Source organism: Lygodium microphyllum, chromosome 3 (genome assembly GCF_053477565.2).
Source record: "Lygodium microphyllum isolate KBCC chromosome 3, Lygodium_microphyllum_v1.1.10, whole genome shotgun sequence".
Classification (NCBI taxonomy): Eukaryota; Viridiplantae; Streptophyta; class Polypodiopsida; order Schizaeales; family Lygodiaceae; genus Lygodium; species Lygodium microphyllum.
The window spans coordinates 111775667-111797542 of record NC_141137.1 but is presented as its reverse complement, the minus strand read 5'-3'; the positions used below and the strand labels follow the sequence as shown (position 1 = coordinate 111797542).

General features: G+C 40.9%; 1 pseudogene; it reads right to left on the bottom strand.

Annotated features, from left to right (window-relative positions):
* Positions 1–2696: 2696 nt before the first annotated feature.
* On the bottom strand, positions 2697–20424 carry LOC148038762 (uncharacterized; annotated as a pseudogene).
* Between the last annotated feature and the right edge of the window lie 1452 nt (positions 20425–21876).

The following is a 21876-nucleotide window of genomic DNA, read 5'->3' as shown; positions in this document are numbered from 1 at the left end:
TTCGGGTTATGCGACAATGGGGGCGCATATAGGACCTTCCTTGAGGATGCAACAATTGTTCTGACCTCTCCCTCCAAGAGAGTATGCAACCCTGGGAATGAGACCCACATGGGGCATTCAGATAAAAGGACTCCTATAGGAGAAAATTTTGTAGACCAAGGCAAGCAATGTACAAGCTCATCTTGATAACGCAAGAAAGAACCCAGTCTCTCTCCCTAGTAGAGCCCATGAGAACTTGCAAGAAACCATAGCCAATGAAGTGAAAATAACCCAGTGTACAATGGGCTTGAAATGCACCCATAAACCATCTAGAGAACTCATCCTTAGAAGAAACCTTACCCATGAAATACATGAAAATACCACAGGTTGTGAAGTCAAAGTAGTGCTTACACATATTCTCCATTGGGAGGGAGATTTGAGCCTTATATACCTTCCTTCCTTCACTAAAGGCTTGTCGGTTCACTACGCTAATATTATTAATGTCAGCTACCATGGCTTTGTAAATCACCGCAATGTCATATGCAAGTCTTCTTGTGTGCCCAACAGAGGGATTAGGTTCCATTATTGTCTCAGAAACCTCAAAGACATCATCATGCAAAGCTTTGATTAGCTTGCCTCCTTTAGGGACATCAGAGACAACATCGAAAGGTCTCTTCCCTTGCATGCAACGAGGGAAAGAAAAAGATACCATGTGGTCGAAAATGCTAACACAAAAGTCGGGAAATGTTTGATCGTTGAGAAGTAGTTTTTGCAATTTAAAGAAACGGATCTGGAAAAGAGCTCGGGTTAAATATGATGCTTAGAAAGTTCAATTTCTTCTTTTGCATAAGGAGAAATTCAATGCGCATTGGGAATCCGTATGTCTTAGTTATTCTAAACAAGAAATTTAAAAAACAGAGTTTTATTTAAAAACATAATAGTGCAAAAGGGGGCTTGATCATTCGCCTACCACATCTAAGACAACTATTGTAAGCTATTGCAACAAACTTTGTTTTGTGATATGGTATTCCTTCCATCATCATACGGCAATACAATAAACAACACATAACTAGAGTCTTAACATTAGAACCATATGTTATATATGCTATATATATGTTTAATTATAAGTAGACACTCTACTCTTAATAAACATTCATTGATTATCAAAATATTAGATAATACTTAAAGTTTAAATTGAAATTTTAATTCAATATAGTAGCTTGGCAAAAAATGCAGCTTGTATTTATCAAGTCTTGCCCAAAAACTTTAGCCATTTATTATATAACACTATAAATATTAATTGATTATCTAAAATCTAAAATTAAAAAAAGATAATGCTTAGTTCAAATTGAAATTGTAATCCAATATAGTAGTTTGGCGAAATGCAATGTCCATCAAGTCTTACCCAAAAACTTCAGCCACTTATTATTTAACACATTATTTTTGCATTCTATTAAAAAAAAAAGAGGCTAATGGAGTCAATTTTAATTGAAATCATATGCTTCACAAGGATTGAACTCGTGGCTCTTTTATGAAGAAATGTAAGTGGATGTACAAATAATGTGGTTTTTACAATTAGACATATATACCAAACATCACCTTAATAGGCAATCATTTATCAAAGATTCAAAAATACCAAAATCTAAAAAGGCCACACATGTAAAAATTTTGGAATGTGGAGGCCCTAGATAAGTTTCTTCTTGCATCTAAGGCTCAATAGCGCTATGCATTGCCACATTTCATATATTCGCTTCTTCATCACACCACTATGTTGCTCTCTCCAAATCCTATACCTTGTAATTTTGCTGCTTCAATGAATTTCTCAAGGATAGTCATTATTAGAATTTTTACAAGTGCATTTAGCTACAAAGATGGATGTGTTATGCATGTGAAATCAAGTTTGTGGGTGTAGTACTCATAATCCATAGAGAGAGACCCTTTTTGTGTGAGTGTATCCATTTGCAATTCTACCTACATTGGCTTGCTAACATATATCATTACAACCATTTTGGGAACACGTTTGACTGTATGTTTCCATTAGGCATTGAATAACCATAGGGGTATGGAGGTTGGGATGAAGCCCAACCAATTTGATGGGTGCTTTTAGCTACAAAATGGGTGTGTTTTACATGTGAGCAAGAATATGTGGGTGTAGTACTGATATGCAAGAGAGAAACTGTTTTTGTGTGAGTATCCACTTGCAATTCTACATGTGTTGGCTTGCTAATCAACCATCATTTCAATTATTTTGAGTGCAATTCCACCCGTGTTGGGTTTGCTAATTGCATTTCGATCATTTTAAGTACAAATTTGACCATGCATCACCATTAGGCAATGGATATAAATTGGTTACGCTTCATCCCAACCTCTCCATTGATCCACCGAGAGGGGTAAGCACACTGAAGGGTAATTGCCCTTGGAGTAACCCAACTACGGTATTGAACTTTTCATCTCCATGCACACCCATGGCTTCCCCTACAAACTCGGCTACTAGTTATTAGAGGAAATATTTTGTCCCTATATGAAGATGCCACATACATGAAGGCAGAGAATATGTGTGCATGTGTGGATACTCTGACGTGCCTTAAAATGCTACACATATAAATATACAGAAAGGAAACATGCTATACATACTAGGCTCTAGCTGTCTTACTGTATGCTATAGAGAGACAAGCCATCTCCTTGGTCCATGAGCTCTCCTCCCCGCCCAAAGGGGCTCAAATAGGAATGGTGTGGAAGTGTAGGTGGAGGCCACTTTCTATTGCAGATCCCGATTCATTATGGACATGTGGACGTGCATCCTGAGGGTTGCTCGGTTTCGCCATCCACTGCAACTGTCTGCAAGGGGTTGCATTGCAGCACGTCTTGAGAGTGTTTTGACTCTTGAGGCCCTTCAAAGAAGACCTTTGATTAAACAGATTGATCACATGCAGCTCCCTCACCGATGGCAGCTTGTGCCCAGGTAACAACTTGGTGAAGTCTTCAATCACGAGGGGCACCTCAAAGTCTTCTATCTTGTGATTCATCTTGTTGTCTGCTGCGTTTATGTGTGCACGGGGCTCCATGTGATTCGTCGACAAACTTGATTGATTGGGAAAATTGGGGTAGAGCGTAACATAGCCACGGAGATACATAAGGTCAATCAAGAACTACTTCCAAGAGGCTCGCCATCCGTTGGTCCTTGAGTTTGGGATTTGCACGGGGTTTTGCTTTGCATCCAATGTGTACCTTTTAGACATGTAGTGGTGGGGAAGAACAATGCCCCCCAGCTGCAGGGTAGTTGATGCAGATAAGGGGTATTGGGGTGTATGTCCCTGAAATAGTCTGTGGCATTCCAGCTTGGCCTGTTTGGAACCACCTATTATTCTTGGTGTGTAAAGTGCTATTGGCACTAGCTCTGGCAGGGATGGGTGTGGGGTGTAGTGGAATGTGAGCCATGTGTACTTGAGCCATATGTAGAAAAATGGAGACACTTCAGTGTCATATTCAAGAATAATATCAAAGTCATCATCATCAGTTGGATACCAGCTCTCACTCACTGCCCTTATAAGGCCCCCATGAACAACTCTGCGGTGAATTAGCTTATTTCTGTGTGGCCAGCTGAATCTGCCAACTGTTTTTATAGTCTCTCCATCAGCTCCACTATCTATACTAAAAGAGAGTGTGATTTCATCAGCTAAGTGATGAACCCTCATTATTGACCTCAGAAGGCGCTGCAGTGATGCTGGTTGATTTTGTGTCACAATGTTAATAGAGATCTTCATTCTATTCCACTCTGCACAGATGCACACATCAACTGTGTAGTCAGTTAATGATTTCATGTCCACAAATAATGAGCAAATAATCAGGGCTTGTGACCTCAAACCAGTAATTCTTGTTCTTTGCTGGATCTTAACTACTGGTTTTCATGTTTCTATTAATGTACAAACAACTCTTCTTGTCAAATTTGAGGGAAAAATTGGCCTATGTTGTAAAGCAAGTCGTCTTAGATTCTCTGTCCACAAGTTCAAAGGGATAGATAGTGTAGGCAACTGAATAAGATTAGAGCTATGTTGCTCTACTGCAAGTCTCAAATCATGTGCAATGGTTGGATGCAAGTTTGCCACTGTTATAATTGCTGCTGTGAATGTATTGAGTAGACCTTTCATGGAAGGAACTATTTACTGCCAAACAGTCACATTGTGCTGTATGAAACTTCCAGAAGTGATTTCAAGGTCAAATAGCTGATTTTGTGCATTTTGGCTAGCTTCACCCTTGCCTTTAACCTTGGAAAGCATAGCCACATCACTTCAATGCAATGCAACATTCTTCCGAGTCTACTTCTCTTGCGACAAGAGGACTTCCAACTCCACAAAAGTAAGTGGCTGCTGGCCTCCCCAAATGACAACATCAAAGAGGCGTGAAAGCCAAGATATGACTCTAGAACAGAGTTTAGTGTGATGTTCACCAATTCAGCATCTTGAATAACCTCATCAACATTGAGCAAATGCTCACACAAATCCTATATGTGAGTGGGGTGATTTGTCATGCTATCATCCTCATCCATATTTACATTGGCCAACTCTATGGAGATAGCATATCTTGGCCTCATTGTGTGTTGCAAATATATGCTCAAGTATATCCCATACTGATTTTGAGGTCTTATAAAGCTGAATGTGCGGAATAATTGCCCTTTTCATTGACAAGGCAATCAAGGAAACTTGAAAGTGCCTGAGTATCTTTCAAATCCCATTTCCTCAGATCCTCTATAGCAGGGGGAGAAAGGGGAGGAGGAGTACCAGCAGCGGCATCAACAACTTGTCCTTGAGCGTGCTGCGTGACACAGAGGTGTTTGATGTGCGAGACCTCTTAGTTGCTCTGCAAGTCACCTGTAACATAGTCCCACAAGTCCTTTGCATCAAGAAGGTTGCAGACCATAAAACTCCAAAACGGATAGTTGGAGCCATCAAGCTTGTCCTCTTGAGTGAGAAGGATGATGCTTTGATCATTGTTTCCCTAATGTGCCATGTTGTTATGATTGAGCAAACATTTGCAGCTACTTCAATGTTGAAGTATAGTGTGTGTACTCCTCAAAGTACCAAAGTTCCCTTAGGATTATCAAACAAGTGCCAAACTGTCACACAAATGCCAAAGTGTGTATAATGTCATCAAATCAGCACTCAGCTACAAGAATAACAACAATGCACTGCTGTATATTGTCGTAATATTGACTTATTGCCTTGGAACGCGTGCAAGGCAATTCTTTGCAAAATTTCGAAGAAATCGAAGAAATTTATATATGATAGTCCGAATTTCTGGAGAAATGTTGCCATGGGCTGTGTGCCAATAGTAATCAAAAGCTGGAATCTGCCTTGTGATGCACGTCGGGGTCAAAAAACAAAAAAGCCCTAAATTTCTCACACTGATGCGTCGATGAAATTGTGTAATCTTTGCAATTTCGGTGGAGATTTACACAGGGGAACTCCGATCAGGCAATAGCCCTAACTTATCTCGAAGAAATTTTGAGAACTTTTAGAAATGGGAAAGTCAACAAAAAATCCCCAAATTTCTTGGTAGAGAGTGTGAGAAATTGAAAATTTCTTTGATATTAGATATGAGATGAGCAAGATGGATAAGAAATTATAGAAAATTTTGAAAACCCCCATATGTGAAAAATTAGGGTTTTTGTGTTTTTTCTCAGATATGCAGAAAATGGTGGGCAGGGCTGAGAAAATGGTGAGTAAGGCTGAGAAAATGGCGGTAGGGCTGAGAGAGGCTATGTGTATAGAGTTACATGCAAAATCGCATACGGGACCGAGTGTAGGTTGAAAACAACAATAGCACCTCCTCTAAAACGACTTCTCTTCCTTGGGCTGAATGTTGGTTGGCTGTAGCAGAACCTTGGCAGAGTGGCACTGATTGATGGTGGCTGTTTGGGATCCATGTATAGAAGTTGCTCTGATATCAATGTTGAAAATGGAGAAGAGAGAGAGAGAGAGAGAGAGAGAGAGAGAGAGAGAGAGAGAGAGAGAGAGCGAGCAAACACAAGACGATGAGTAAGAGTAGGCAATAGTTCCACACTTAAAAGATGCAAGTGCTAGAATGATAGAATGAAAATACAATAGGTCTTAAGTAAGTTAGACCTATCCCTAACTCAGGTATAGCTAATTTAACTCTAGAACTAACTCTATAAGTGGTGACACAACTTATTAATGTAGTTGTGTTCACACTATAAATCAACTAACTAAAACATTGGGCACTGCTGCATCGTCATAGCATTTGATCAGCTTGCATTTTTAGCATTTGGTGCTATGCGATAGGTTGTTACCATCTCTCCCACTACGTGAGTGTTGGAATACCTACGTTTTTACTATCCAGCAAGCCGTCTACATTAGCAAACACCTCTCTTGTTGTCGCCTAATAATTATTTGCCTTGGATGATCAATTTTCAGTCTTCTTTGGTGGTACATTGTTGCATTCACCAAATTTTAGTATTCGACAACTGTGTTTTGGTGACCAACCTGTTGCTCTTCATTATTCAGCACTCTCTCATCTCCAACTCGTGGTTAGAGTACTTGGGATTTGTCTTCGGCAGACGCCACTCTTCAACACTACTGCTCTGCCCTTGGGCACTTGGTACACTCTTCATGCATTTACAGTTTTCATTCGCTTCAGAGTTGTGTTCTTTCTCTCTCCTTTTTCTTGTGTTTGTTTCAACTTTCTGTGATTGAGTTTTGAGTTTTTATTTAGGGTTTTAGTTTTGCATATTTGTGTCTGTATTGTTGTGCTTCTGTTGTGGTCGTATACTTTGTGTTTCCTTAGTGCAAACCCTAGCCGCTATTCCACAGTTTTCTTCACAGTTTTATCATTGGAAGTATTCTTTGTAGTGGCAAAAGGAGTAAAACAAATTAGTGGAAGTAGACTGTAAATAGTATGAAGTCATTGCTCCAGATTTTCCTCTATTGTCTTCATATTTCCATATTGGTAAGGATCCAAGACTCCATGATAACTAAGATCCCATACCTATGTGTGAATGAGAGCAACAAAGAGAGGAGGATCCTACATATTTGTTGATAGACATTGAGGGCTACTATGATTTTCTCTATTTTCCGAAGCTGGTACGATTGACATCGACATTAGGTTCTCTTCGGGGCACCTTGGTGGTACCTTGATCACCCACTGCTTGGGTATCCATGGTTCTACTTGGTGGTTCTATGTTGTATGGTTTATGATTCATTCTCATTGTACCATTGTATTGTATCAGATCACCCATGATCTGAGAGAGGGTGTTAGTAGATATGTCAGCTCAAGTGCGAGTCTGAGTTGCAGAGGCTTGGGCACATTATTTAGGTTATTTAGACATTTTTTATTGTGTCATTTTATGGTCATATTGGGCATTTATTGCTGGCCGACCAGCAGACCTGATATATTTTATGGCATTATTTGTGCCTATTTATTCTGGGCTCCTCCTCAGTTAGTTAGTTCACCACCTGGAGTTCCCGTGGAGAGAGGAGGCGGTGCCGGTGCCCACGTAGCCAGTGACTCACTGTTGCATGCGACAATCTCGTGTTTGATATATGGATTCTATTTCCTGAATATACATTTGATTTCTCATCTGTATTGTGTTCTTTCTTTCCCGTTCTCTTTCGTCTTGTGTTTCAGCAACTTATTACAGCTTATGTTTACGCTTCCAATTGTTGTACCACTTCTGACAGGATTAGGGTATGCATGGCTACATTGGGATGCATACATTTATGCTTCAATGATTGAGGAAGGTTCTTGATGTAATTTCAATTAGTGAACAGAAGGATCAGTGAGATCTAGTGGTCTACAACAGGGTTGCATGTACAATTTGGTGGAAGGAAATTGAAGATTTGAGCTCCAAATTTGAACCTCAAGTGTTGCTGATTGGGAATTTGCTAATCCTAGTCTTTAAACAACAAGGATCAGGGTTTGCATGGCTGCATTTTGGGATGCATGCTTCACTAATTGAGGAAGGTCGCTGATGTAAATTTCGTCAGTGGAGAGCAGAATCTGTAAGATTTGGCAGTCTACAGTAGGGCTGTTTTGCATGCAATTGGAGAAGATTCAATTTGGGCTCCGTGGATGTGGAATGGAGGAGCAATAATTTTAGGGTGGTTGGTTACAAAGAACTGCAATTGGTTTCAAAATTGTGTGGGATTGTGCTTGATTCGCAAAGGATTGGGAACTCTTGACATATTCCTTGAGTTCGTGATGTGTCCCACCCTTTCTTGGGTTCCTGTCTATTCAAGTTGTAACAATCTCTGAAATTAATGTGAAAAGAAATACCATAAGGGACACCAACGTTTTGGGGCCAATTGTCACAAGACTGTGACAGCTATTACCTTTTTGTTGATTTCTTTATTACATATTTTATTTGGTTCTTCTTTTTGGAAGGATCCCTCTTGAAATCTAAACGCCTGAGTTGCATGGTCAGTTTGTGAAACGGACAGGAATGTCTAGTGAGTCAAGATTGGACAGTTAAGGTCCAGTACAATTCTGGAAGAGACTGATGGCACTGTAGATTGACAAGCCTGGAAGAGACTTGTTAAAGTGTATATGGACAAGTGTGTTGAAGAACTAGCCTGGAAGAGACTAGTTCAAAGTGAAGATGGACAAATCTGCATGAGATTAGTTCATGTGGGGTCATCAGTGGAAATTCACTTTCAGTTGAGCTACATTGTAAATTTGGATGTAGCCATAGTCTGCAAAGATGGCCAGAAGACTAGTGGGGATGCAATGGAAGCAACTCCAAAAATTTAGGGAGTTACTATTTTTGGATCCCAGAATCTATTTGCGTCATTATCTTTGTTTTTGTACGAGGATTAATCCTCTGGTCTATGCCGAGGTCAAATTTTGAACCGAGGATGGAGAATTTTAGACCGAAAGGTTTAAATAGGAAAATTGTTACATGTATGCCATGTGTCACAATTTGAGCATAAATTCCCAAAAGAGAGAGAGAGGGCAGCACAAAAAAAACGAGTTTCAATGCATGGGGGGACTCATTTTGTGAAAGGGAGATGGATTGCTGCAGATGGAAAGCTCTTGAGAGCTGATCTACCTTGTCTATGATGCACAGAGGCTTGAGCTTGCTTCCTACTCTCTCTCTTTCTCTCCCTAACAGTAAGGTTATGCAGCAGAATCAAGGGCCTTTCTTTTGATACAGGTACAACTGTGTGGGAATATGCTGTTTTTGCATGAGGCAAGATCCTCCTTTCTCCAGGAACAGGAGCAGTTGTATGCTATCCCAGCAGGGACAGGTGAGGGTGGTAACGTCACCAAGTAAGTGTCTGAAACAGGACTGAATCAGTACTGTTTATGGACTGTTCAGAGGTTAATTCAGAGCCCAATTGATGTCAGAGGGGCACTTGGCCCAGATGATGCAGGACAGTGCAGGGAGCAGTATGAACTGAAAACAGGTTTCAGAACAGGTCTGAACCAGTAATTACAGTGGGCTGAACAGTACAGGGAACAGTATGAGTTGTAAACAGGTTTCAGAACAGGTTTGAACCAGTAAATACAGCAGGTTGAAATGGTCAATTCTGCACTCCAACCAGAAGATTCAGACTTGGGCAGAGTTTCCCCTCTTGGTCAACCTGATTTGGGTCAGTAATTGTACTGTTATGCTGTCAAATTTCACCCAGAATAGGTGAAAGACAGCCCATTGTACTTTCTCTTTTTAAAAATAAATAAATACCGCAAGGGGCGCCTAACTTAGGGGTCAACAGGGTGTCTGTGTGGCAACAGGAGCATTCTAGCTTCTTGATTCTGTGTCTTTAAGTTCAAGTAAAGTGGGCGACTGTTAAATTGGGTGAAAGCATTTATATATTTTGGTTGTACACTACCGCCCTTCCAAGTGATCAGGCCGGTTTCACCAATCGGTGTTGGCTTGTCTCAATTTCTTGCAGAGAATCTAGCCCAAAGTGGTGAAGTGCTCAATTTTCAAGTAATTATTTGTTTTATGTATTAATTGCGTGCTGTAATCAGCATAATTCAGGGTTCCACCACCCTTCTGTTAAAAGGGAGGCTGGTTTCAGAAGAAATTTATCCATTATGAGTTCATCTTTTAGGAAAAGTTTAACCACCACTACCCTTAACAAGTCGCAAGCAGTAGGATGATCACGATGAAGTAGGATTGGCGCTGAATAGAGCTGGGGAGTAGGGTGGTAGGTTGAGGACAAGATGAGGGTGATGAAGATTGATACCAAACACAGTATGATGGTCAGGTAGCACTCACACACTTCTATAGTACTTTTTGAGCCATTTGTCGTATGGAAAGCTCTCAAGTCTCGTATTTAGTTGATTTTAACTTCAAATGAGTTTTGGGACTGTCTGAGAACTGAAGGAATTTTAGCCAATAATACGAGTGTAATTTTTAGGAAAAATTTGAAGCAGCTTAACAACCATTACCCGGTGTGATGATGATGGATAAGGGATGAGAATGGTCAGCCAGTGCTGGTACCCTTTTTATAGAACTTATTGAGCGATTTGTCCTAATGGAAAATTTCAAGTTTCACATTGATTTTAATTAAAATGAGTTTTGAGGCTGTATGAGATCTGAAGGAATATGGTCAATAATACGACTTTATCTTTTAGTCAAAATTTTCAGGTAGTTAAACAACCACTACCACCAGCAACAGGTTGCAAGCAGCATGATGATGATGTCATGATGAAGTAGGGTGGGTGTTGAGGGTGATGTTGTGTGCAGATTTCTTCATCCTGCTGTCCTGTCTAGTGCCCTTATGATTGCCCTGTCCTTCAGACACACATGCTGGTGCTCAGGCCATTGTATGCAGTCCATTTTTCTGCAGTGAATTCAGGTCTTGTTCCTCCTCTCTTTTCCCCCTTTGTTTCTCATTTGCATTCTGCTTCTGCATGTGCATTCACAATCTGACATGTCATTTTTGCCCTTTGTTGACCTTAATATAACCCCTGGTCTCATTTCATTTCATTTCTCTTGTACTCGTGTTCCTACAGGCATATGGTTCTCTTCTAATCAAAGAGACCTATGGCAGCAACAGCTAGCAGTTTTGGTGCAGTTTCCAGCAGGTTTGCAGCTATGTTGGGGTCATGGGTGCAGAACAAATTTCCAGCAATCTACCAACCATGACAGTTTAGTGTCTATCTTCAGCTTGTAACATTGCAGCAGTAGAGCTGAGAGTCATGTGCAACTTTCATTTATAATTTTCTTCAAATTTATATGTAGGCATTCAAGTAATAGTCCTAGGACAACGGCATTAAGCCACCTTGTTTATGGAATGCTGGTCCGTTTTAGTTTGAGCATGTATTCATAGTGCACACGGTATGGACAAGGATGGCACACTCTTCTTTTTGAGCTAGTGTAATTGATCAAACTACTTCTACAAAGCGCAGACAGAAATGGTGATTATGCAAATCATTGTCTTAGCAGTTTCTGCAGACTCACGTGATATTATAAGTTACTGCTTGGTACTTAGACTTGCAAGCTACCTGATAAAAGTTGCAATGATAAATAAAGGATATAGTTCTAGCATCAAGCTTTAGAATCCTAGACAACTAATATGTTTGAGGTATGCAGATGGTTTAGTTATGCTTTATGAAATGTGACTCACTGCCAGCTATTACATATTCATTGAATATTGGAAAAGGATCCATGAGAGGGCAGTTGTGGATGTGAGCAGCAGCCATAGAAATACTCCATTTAACAACTAGTGTGCTCAAAATACTGTAATACTAAGTCTTACCAGTTAATTATACTTAGAAGCATTTAATCAGCAATACAGAATGTGGAAGATGAAATAATGTTTATTGAGAACAATTGCAACTGGTCTATGATTCACATAAAGCAATAGTTCCTTCAATTAACACCTACACTTTACATATACACACATAAACAGAGATCTCTCTTCCTCGCTCAACACCAGATTGGCTCTGAAGATTGGTGCCCCTCTTGGTATTTCTTTAAAAATTAAAAGATAGAAAATTACAAAAATGGTAATGTTTCAAAATACATAATCTGTGAATAGTTAGTTTTCATCTCTTCTAAGTAAATCCTAGCTGCATAGTAACAGTACAGCATGTCTAGATCAACATCCTTTACTGTCTAGCATGTGCAGAATTCACTGTTCTTATTGTCCATCACACTGTTCTTTACTATTCAGCATGTACAGAGTTCATTGTTCTTATTCAGCATGAGCAGAGTTCACTGTTCTTATGATTCAGCATGTGCAGAGTTCATTGTTTTTATTCAGCATGAATAAAGTTTACTGTTCTTACGATTCAGCATGTGCAGAGTTCACCATTTTTATTCAGCATGAGTAGAGTTCACTGTACTTTCGATTCAGCATGTGTAAAGTTCACTGTTCTTTCGATTTAGCATGAGCAGAGTTCACTGTTCTCATTCAGCATGAGCAGAGTTCACTGTTCTCATTCAGCATGAGCAGAGTTCATTGTTCTTAGGATTCAACATATGCAGAGTTCATTGTTCTCATTCAGTATAAACAAAGTTCATTGTTTTTATGATTCACCATGTACAGAGTTCATTGTTCTTATTTAACATGAGTAGAGTTCACTGTTTTCATTCAGCATATACAGAATTCACTGTTCTTACTGTTCAGCATAACGTTCTTATTGTTCAGCATGTGTAGAGTTCATTGTTCTTCTTCAGCATGAGCAGAGTTCACTGTTTTACGATTCAGTATGTGCAGAGAAAACATTGAATGGTACCTTTGATGGAATCAATCTATCATGCAAAGCATTTCTTCTGAGAATAGAGAGATGATCAGAGGGAGCAAGCTCTACCTCTGTGCTTGAGTCAGAGACGTAGAAGTATTCTCCATGGTTGGTTTTCTTGCAGTAATCTGCCCTCAGCTCTCCCAAACTTCATTCTCCCATTTGTTCCTTATGCCTATTACGTATTTTTTAATTATATATATATATATATATCTCTCAAATTTGTGCCACATAGCATACATATAATAATTTTTCCGTTTAAACCTTCTGATTTAAAACTCCATGATCGGTGCAAAATTTGGTCTTGGCACAGACCAAAGAATTAATCCTCGTGTAAAAATGAAAACAATGACGTGAACAGATTTTGAGATCCAAAAATAGTAACTTTCTAAATTTTAGGGATGGTGATCCTTGCATTCCTGGAGTTGTTTTGTGCAACTTTTATCATTGCGACCACATCAAAAGTATAATGTGGCTCAGTTACTGTGAGTTTTATTTCGTGAGCATTCTCACATGTGCATCTTCTATCTTGGCTAGACTCATTGTCTTGCAACATCTTTAGTGGCAGCACACAGTCCCAAACCATTGTCATTCTATTTTTCAGTGTCCATTCAATATGGAACTAGTCATAAGGCTCAGACAAATCATTAGTTCAATTTGTCCCAATGGTTGCTTCTTTTGGCCATGCAAAGATCCTGCTTATTCCAAGAGAACTCTGGGGATAAAAAGCAACAAAAGAAAAGAAAAATAAAATATTTATATAAGTAAATAAAAAAAGCAACTGTAAAAAGTATCGCCGCCTGGTGACAACAATGTACCATAAGGGCTCTGACATGCTTGGAGGAGTCCTTAGTGGAAGGAGGATGCTGGTTAGAGAAGATCTAAGGCTCCTCGTACTAAGCGAGCATCCAATAAATCTGTGTCCACCTTGATATTGAAAGATATATCATAATAAAAAAAAGAAGTCATGGGTATATCTTGTCTGGCCTTGTTGCCCTGGTATCCTCGCCCATTGCCAATGCTGGCAACATTTTCTATTTGAGCTAGTCACCCATAATTTAGAAAATATGTTTTATGACATTTTCACTATCATCAAGCTTAAATGATTACAGTTGTAGTTCACAAAGAGGAATATGAAAGTATTGCTACGTGAAAACAATCAGGAGTCAAAGAGCTAAATAACACAAAAAGAAAGAAGCCCAATAAATAGATGTGAAAAATGCCATATACAGCAGTTGGTCGACCAGCATTAAATGTTGACCAACAAGCATAAAGTGCCATTAGCCACATGAAATGTCCATAATAAAAATGTCTAAATCCTAAAAAATGTGCCCAACCCATCAAGCATACATAGACTCACACATGAGCTGACAATTCTACTAATAGACCTCACACTTGGCTAGGTGGCCCACTGTATGGAATGCATGCCACAAATTATGGAGGCTTGCAAAGTGGGCAAATGGGCAATATACACGGATGGACACATCATTAACACAGATAGGTGTCAATGATAGGGCATCGCCTATGAGACGCTTGAAGTTCGCCATGTGGAATTGTAATGGAGCCATGAGAATTGATGTAGGACTAATCTAGGAGACCTTTATTCGTAGAGATGTCATTTTGTATATAAAGATACTAAAGTTTAGGCACGCACTTGCCAGAGGTGAGAGGCTACAGATGGGAGACAACATGTTGCTCTAAAGCTCGATCACAATGGGAGACCAAAGGGTTTGGAGTGGTTGTATTCTATAGGGAGGGTCTATAGCATATGGTGCAAGTTATGCAGAGGGATGAGGCGGCTCGTTTCATGTGGATTCAGATGCATACAAATTGACCCGTGGCATATACATGAAAGTGTGCTACTTTGCTCTAGTAAATTTCCCATATGTACCAAAAGGGGGAGAATCACCATATTTACTACTATATGAGGATATTATGCATTATTTCAGTATTGGAGATGTCTTGTATGGGGGTGGGGTGGGGGGCTTCAATGCTTGCACAACATAGGGACATGTTCCCTTCTTCAAGGGCAAGGACCATATGTACAATGAGATAGCACCAGAGGAGATGGGGCTCAATCGGACATCACAAGACATAGATGAGTGCATAGACTATGGTGACCACCTCCTAGCCTTGGGAGATGCATATGGACTAGCCATCCTCAATGGCTTGGATAGATGATCTAGATTAGATGGTCTCACATGCTTCCTACATAAGCATGCATCCACACTTATAGGGGGAGGCCCTTTTGGAGGATCTATATAGAGATTAGGAGTGAGCACGGTGGACTATCTTTTAGGACCCTTATCCCTCATTCTTGACATATAATCTTTCAAAGTGTCCCCTTGTTCACTAGTAGTGGTAGTCGACCATGTCTACTTATAGTTTGCCATCACCTACAGACATGATATGATCCTCCAGTATGAGGGACTACCTAAGATCCTCTAGATACCACTTCACTAGATTGATAGCGAGTGCCTACTCATATAATCTCTATTGGAGCTTGCAAGAGATGAACCTGCACATATCCCTAGAGAAGTTTATAGCACAGCTTTACGAAACACTTCACACCTTAGTTGCCATGTATTTTTCCTACTTATAGTTTACCATCACCTGCAAACATGATGTGATCCTCTAGTGAGGGACCACCTAAGATTCTCTAGATATCACCTTAGTTGCCATGTATTTTTCCTACCTATAGTTTACCATCACTTGCAAACATGATGTGATCCTCTAGTGAGGGACCACCTAAGATTCTCTAGATATCACTTCTCTAGATTGACAGCAAGTGCCTACTCATATAATCTCTGTTGGAGCTTGCAAGAGATGGCTTCCACGCATATCCCTAGAGAAGTTTATAACACAGCTTAACGAAACACTTCGCACCTTAGTTGGCTTGTATTTTTCCCATGCATGCCCCCATTACAGTCCTCTAGGCAAGAATGTCCCATAGAATAGTTGGTATGACCAGGATTGAAAGGAAACTTGTCTTCATCTCTAGTAAGGTATAGCATGAGGTGTCTACACACATAGCTAGACATGCTCAATCTTGCATTGCCTAGTGCGATCAAAGAAGGGGATATATCTATCCAGATTGGAGCACGAGTTCTACTAGTTGTTCTTGGGACAAGATACTAATGAGGCATGGAAGGCATTCCATGAGCTTTGAGTCCATACACCCATTACCTCCCCAAATACGTAGCATGCATATTCTACCTCACTATACCAAGTACTCGGGCAACCCCTGCTTCCCCAACCATTAGAGGATAGACCCATGTCATCTACTTTCTTTAGCACAACAAGGGTTTGTGATGCCATCGATTGACTCCACAATGGTCGGGACCATGATGGACTGGTAGCAGAGCACTTATCACATGCGACAGATATCCTTGCACCCCTTTTAGCCCACTAGTTCAACATGATCTTTTGTGAAGGCTTCCTTGCCATGTGGTCAGTTGATACTATAGTATCAATCTTGAAAGTTGGAGGCCCCATGGTTACTATGAAGAACTATAAAATGGACATGGTTGGCCATGTGCTAGCCAAGCTTTATGAATCGATAATAGAACATGAATTGAGCAAATGGGCAAACGCACCAACATTGGGCACATGGATAGGTAGGGTTTAGGAGGGGATACTCTACTCTTGATCGTATTCTCACACTTCGAGCCATCATTGAGGAGAGTAGGACAAAGAGGAGGTGGGTATATTGTTGCTTTGTGGGTTTCTGTAAGGCCTTTCGCACAGTACCACATGCTAGGATCATGCAAACACTACAGAAGTTGGAGGTCCCAATGGAGATGAGATATGGGGGACTACTAACACTACATGAGTTTGTTATAGGACGTGTATGGGCACTAGGAGGGTTGTCAGAGGAGATCACCAATACCATTGTGTGAAATAGGGATGTTCGCACTCACCTACCTTAATTGGCCTTTATATTAGTGAGATATTAGATTACGTTGATAGACTTGGAGGGGAGGGAGTTGGCCTGGGGGGGCATTGATTCTCATATTATTATATGCAAATGGCATAGTCCTCATGTCCAACACATTAGAGGGATTTTAGTGCCACTTAGATGCACTACACACCTATCAAGACATCGATCTCACTGTGAAGCTTGGGAAAACCAAGGCTATGGTGTTTAATACTATCTCATAGTGGATTCGATGATTAGTATCCCATTTGACATATGGAGAGGAGATAGTGGAGGTGGTCCAAAGATATATTTACTTGGGGATTACATTTTTAGGGCCGAGATTCACTTTGAGAAGGGCATCAGAGGATAGACTTTTGGCACAAGGCTATGTAGCTCTAGGATTGATGGAGAGCTAGTGTGCACACAGTTTCATGAGCCTTGAACAAAGCTCTAGCTCTTTGACAGTTTGGTCATATGAGCATCTTTGTATGGGGTCTCCATATGGGGATTGAGCCTCTCACACGAGGAGAGCCACATAAGATTAGCAACAACTACCTAGGGGGGGAGGAGATAAATGAGGGGTGGAAGCAGATGGAGAGATCCCTAGTATTGATGACGTCACATTTGATTGAGAGTAATCCTTTTGTACCACATGAGATTATCAGAGCAGAGATGGGAGCACCATCTTTTGTATGGGGTCCCCATATGGGGATCGAGTCTCTACCACATGAGGAGCGCTACGCAGGATTAACCACTGCCCAAGGGGGAGGAGATATATGAGGGGTGGGAGCAGATGGAGAGACCCCTAGTAGTGGTGATTTCACAGATGATTCGGAGTAAGCCCTTTGTACCACATGAGATAATTAGAGTAGAGATGGGAGCACCACCCATAGGGTTAGAGGATCTCTTCACGACAGTGACTTTCCTACATAGGCTCTAGACCTTGCCGAGATAGAGATACTCTCGGCTTGCACTAGAGTCATTTAGACAGCTAGCATTATAGGGGGATATTGAATCTTGGTATGCTTGGCATGGTTATGACTACATGGATTATATATGGATCATCTCCCACCACTAAGTACAGTTTGGATTGACCTCACTTGGAGCTCAGTAGAGAGGAGATGAATCGTATCATCAAGATGGACATCATTCTGATACACTCAGCCATGACATGGGTGACACCTACGTAGGATCTAGGGTAGAAAGCCATGATACACACAACCAAGACATGGGTGACATTGAGGATTTGGGGGGAATGAAGATGGCTTTCTCCTAAAAGAATCTTCTACATATATTTCCTGATGGCTTTGTTATCCGCTCGAGATACATGGATGCACATGATGCACCATTGGACAGCTTCGTACATCCTCACACTAGCTACAGATCAAGACATGTAGATACAACGTAGTCTCCCTCCCTTCGAAGGATAGGATTTGTTAGCTTTGTCAGGTTGAGCCAAAGATAGAGCAACACTACTTATGAAGATGTCTAGTGTGTTATGAGGTCGAAGGGGCCTTCCATTGCATGTTTAGATTAGGAACACTATCCAAGGTGATGGATTTTCTAGATCGGCCTCTTCTTACTAGAGTTATGCTAGCATAAAGAGCACCTCTTATGGACCTAGGAGTAGAGACACACTAGTATACACTCATAGAGTGCTATAGAGCATCAACTACTCCCTCCATAATAGAGCCCTCATTGGAGTGAGTGGTAGTCCCTCCACAGGGGATCACCCTAGACATAGACACAGAGAGATGTAAAGCTCATTGTCCATGCCTAGCCAGTCTACACGCCTGTAGGAGACATCACTATAAATATCGAGGATACTATATTGTCATTGGGGAACCATACCCTACCGCTTCAGCTTCTCTATGTTAGATAGACCCATGAGAGATATCTTGGGATAAGAGTGCCTCTTGAGCAATTCCACATTATATCTAGCTTAGATATCATTTTGTACTCATTAGCTATGTATTATTTGTTGTTTATTTTCCATTTACTTAGCCATAGCATTAGATGATAGCTATTTTGGAACTTGACAAAATTCCATGACGTTTCAGATGTAACATTTTGGTCTCATAGGCCGATTTGGCCTTTTGTAGACAATAATATAACTTTTTTGTGTGTGTAACTATGAGGCATTTCACCCACGAAACATTCGACCCTTGAAATGTTGCATTTAATTTCACCTCTAGGCAGGTTCAAAGTGAAACATCGAGCAAAGCAATTGATTGTTGAACATATTTGTTACACATGTGCACATTGAAACCATGTATGGGCACTAACCAAGCATTATTATGTAAATTCTTGAAGTTGAAATCTAAGCGATCTTAGCGATCAAGCTCCTAACTGCCACATATTAAACTCAATCTATACTAAGCAATTTTAGCGATTAAGCTCCTAACTGCCACTTACTAAGCTCAATCTGTACTATATGTAATATTCATACAACTAATATGAGAGAACTATACAAATTTGCAATGTTTTCAAGGTACTATCATGAGAGAGCTTAGCAGCGAACCTCAGATGACTATTTTCCCCGGTTACAAACGTAGATGGGGATTCTATAAACATACTCTTGACAAGAGATGTGGGTAGAAACGAAGCGCTCGATAAAAAATCAACCTGTAGGACATGCTCAACAATGATTTTGTATGCTGGATTGGGTAAATAAATGCCTGCTTCTTTAGCTCCGTACTGGCGCGGGCTAGGGAAAGTGTAGTCTTTCTGTCTGAAAGGAAGGATGAAGTGTAGTCTTTCTGTCTGAAAGGAAGGATGCGGCCAATGCTTTGGTGGTTATTGCAGCATGAGTTAGAATGTGTAGCATCTTCTTCCCCGGGATCATGTCATCATCCAAGATGTAAACAGTCTGTCTCCTCTGCTTGCAATGCTAGCTGGAATCTGCCATAGTACCTGAAGTCGTAAGATGAGCTGATGAAGGACATGCGTGTGTCATTGTAGGCATCGGCCGTTTGCTCGCAGAATCTCCTAATTGGGGCTGTTGAATGCGAGCATCCAGAGCTTGTCAAAAGGGCAGGTTTGAGCCAGCAAAGCATCAATTTGGGCACACAGAGCCTTCCTCTTGAAGTCATTAAGGATCACAGTCACTTTAGGTGGTCGGCGGGTGAGTGCTTGTGAAGGCAGTTGAAGATGCGAGCTTTCAAGGTCTCGCAGCCACGCGTCCTCCGTTGAAATTGGAGTATTTCACCATACAAGGCCTTCTTCATGGACCTGACTGCACGGCTGTCGTGAGAAATATTCTGTTCAAAGGGAATCTCTTCTGATGAGCACAAGAGGTCTTTGGAGGCTTGAGGCTGAAGGTGGTCCTTGAAGAAATTGGGATCAATTCTCTGGCCCAAGAGGAACAGAGAAGTGGCAAAAGGGGCGCATAAGAACTGCAAGCAGGCGAGACCTGCAGCAATTCTGGTGATAGGGCTGCTGTGCCAGGATGACGCGCCACTGCGGCTGTGTTTTTGGCATCGAGCACTGTCGTGGCCATTGATCTGGGAGGGAGCGTCGGCGCAAAACGGAGGCATTGCAGGGTTTCGCAGCTGATGGGGGAGCCCAAATTAACAGCAGCAAGGTGTTCTGATATGATGTGGGGCCTGTAGCTAGCCCGTAATATGGCTATGAGGAGTAAGGAAGTATTAGAGAGAGAGAGAGTGTGTGTGGGAGGGGTGGGGGGGGGGGGGGAGGCAATGGAGACTCTCTATGCAGTGGAGGGTGGTATGGTGCGAGCATTATTAAAGTAGCTGGGTGGCAAGTCACGAGGAGGGCGAAGGAGGAGTTCGTGAGTGCAGTAGATTAGATATGTATGCATGGTATGATAGAGGCTAATTGGGGTCACAGGCTTTTGTGGGCAGTCGCGTCCAAGCTCGGACGGTTCGGTAATGGCGACTAGGAAGGACGCATGCATGGGGGAGCTCGTAAGGACTAAGTACTACACAGACGCGGGAGTGAACGGGAAAGAGCGCGCTGCTTTGTTGATTGAAATGATTTGCGAGTACGTAAGGACCACCTGCGATTACTATGTTTTCTTTCGTTAGATGTTTTTTTCCTTTTTCCTTAAAAGTTTACATCACAGAAGTTGTCGAGTGAAGGTCTATTCTGGAAACCAAAAGCTGCTTTTGAACATCGGCCCAGCCCCACAACTTACTTGCCCTTTTGCTAAAAGACAAATACATGGATCCATAATCCAAGTCCTTTCATAGTCCTAGAGAGGAGGGGACAAGTGGTGTTGTCTTCCTTTAGTATATTTACATCAAAGTTTAAACATCATGAGGGTCTTGAAAAAGGCCACAAAGAACTCTGAGAGTGAAATACCTTAACTCTTCAACAATCACTCTTCTGTTCTCTTTGAGTATCTTGTAGCAATATTTTTAATGTTAAGTAGGAAAGTGGGAAACTCTTGCTACTCATCAACAATGATTGACTTGGGTTGAAGTTCAATAGTGTTCTTGGGGAATCCTTTTTGCCTCTTCTTTAGCTTCATAGTATGCTTCACCAATCCTTGTTGCACACTCTCCACTTGCCACTAAAGGTTCTATTTCATTGTAGAGAAAAATATTTTACCTTGGAATTAAGTGCTTTATTTCACCAAATTATGTGAGCTTCTCAACTAATACCATACTTCAGCAAGGGGAGACCATTAGTCTCTCTAAGTAGGAGCTCCTTCCATGAGATTTTGAGGATGGTAGGATTCTTGGTTAGTTTTGCATCCTAGAAAAGTCCTATCCCAATTTTAAGTGCTCTTTCCCTATGCAGGTTCGTTTGTGAAGAATTAGCGATAGTGGAGCATATATTTTTGGCATGAACATTAGATAACTAGAGGCTTGTGAATTTACATTCCCATTATTAAGTGTTTCATTTATATGCCGCTTGTCATTAAGCTTAGCAATCAGTTTGTAGTTGTTTTGGGCGGGGGGTGTGGGGGAGAGGAAAGGGTATTGGGCAATTGTTGTAGAACGTAGGTAGATTAAACCCATTTCATATACACACTTGTAAGCACATTACACACACTGCTAACACACATAGACCTACATTCACATGCACACAAAAAAAACACATACACATTAACACATGCACATTCACACACACTAACACAAAGACACGTAGCATAATGGATGGCATCTGAAATTACTTCCATTGGGCTATACTGATCCACTCCCCTTGCTTTCAATCTTTGTGCAAGGCATACTATCCTACATTAGTTCCAAGGACTTTCACTAGACATTGATCGATCTCAACATTTCTTACTTTAATAGAAA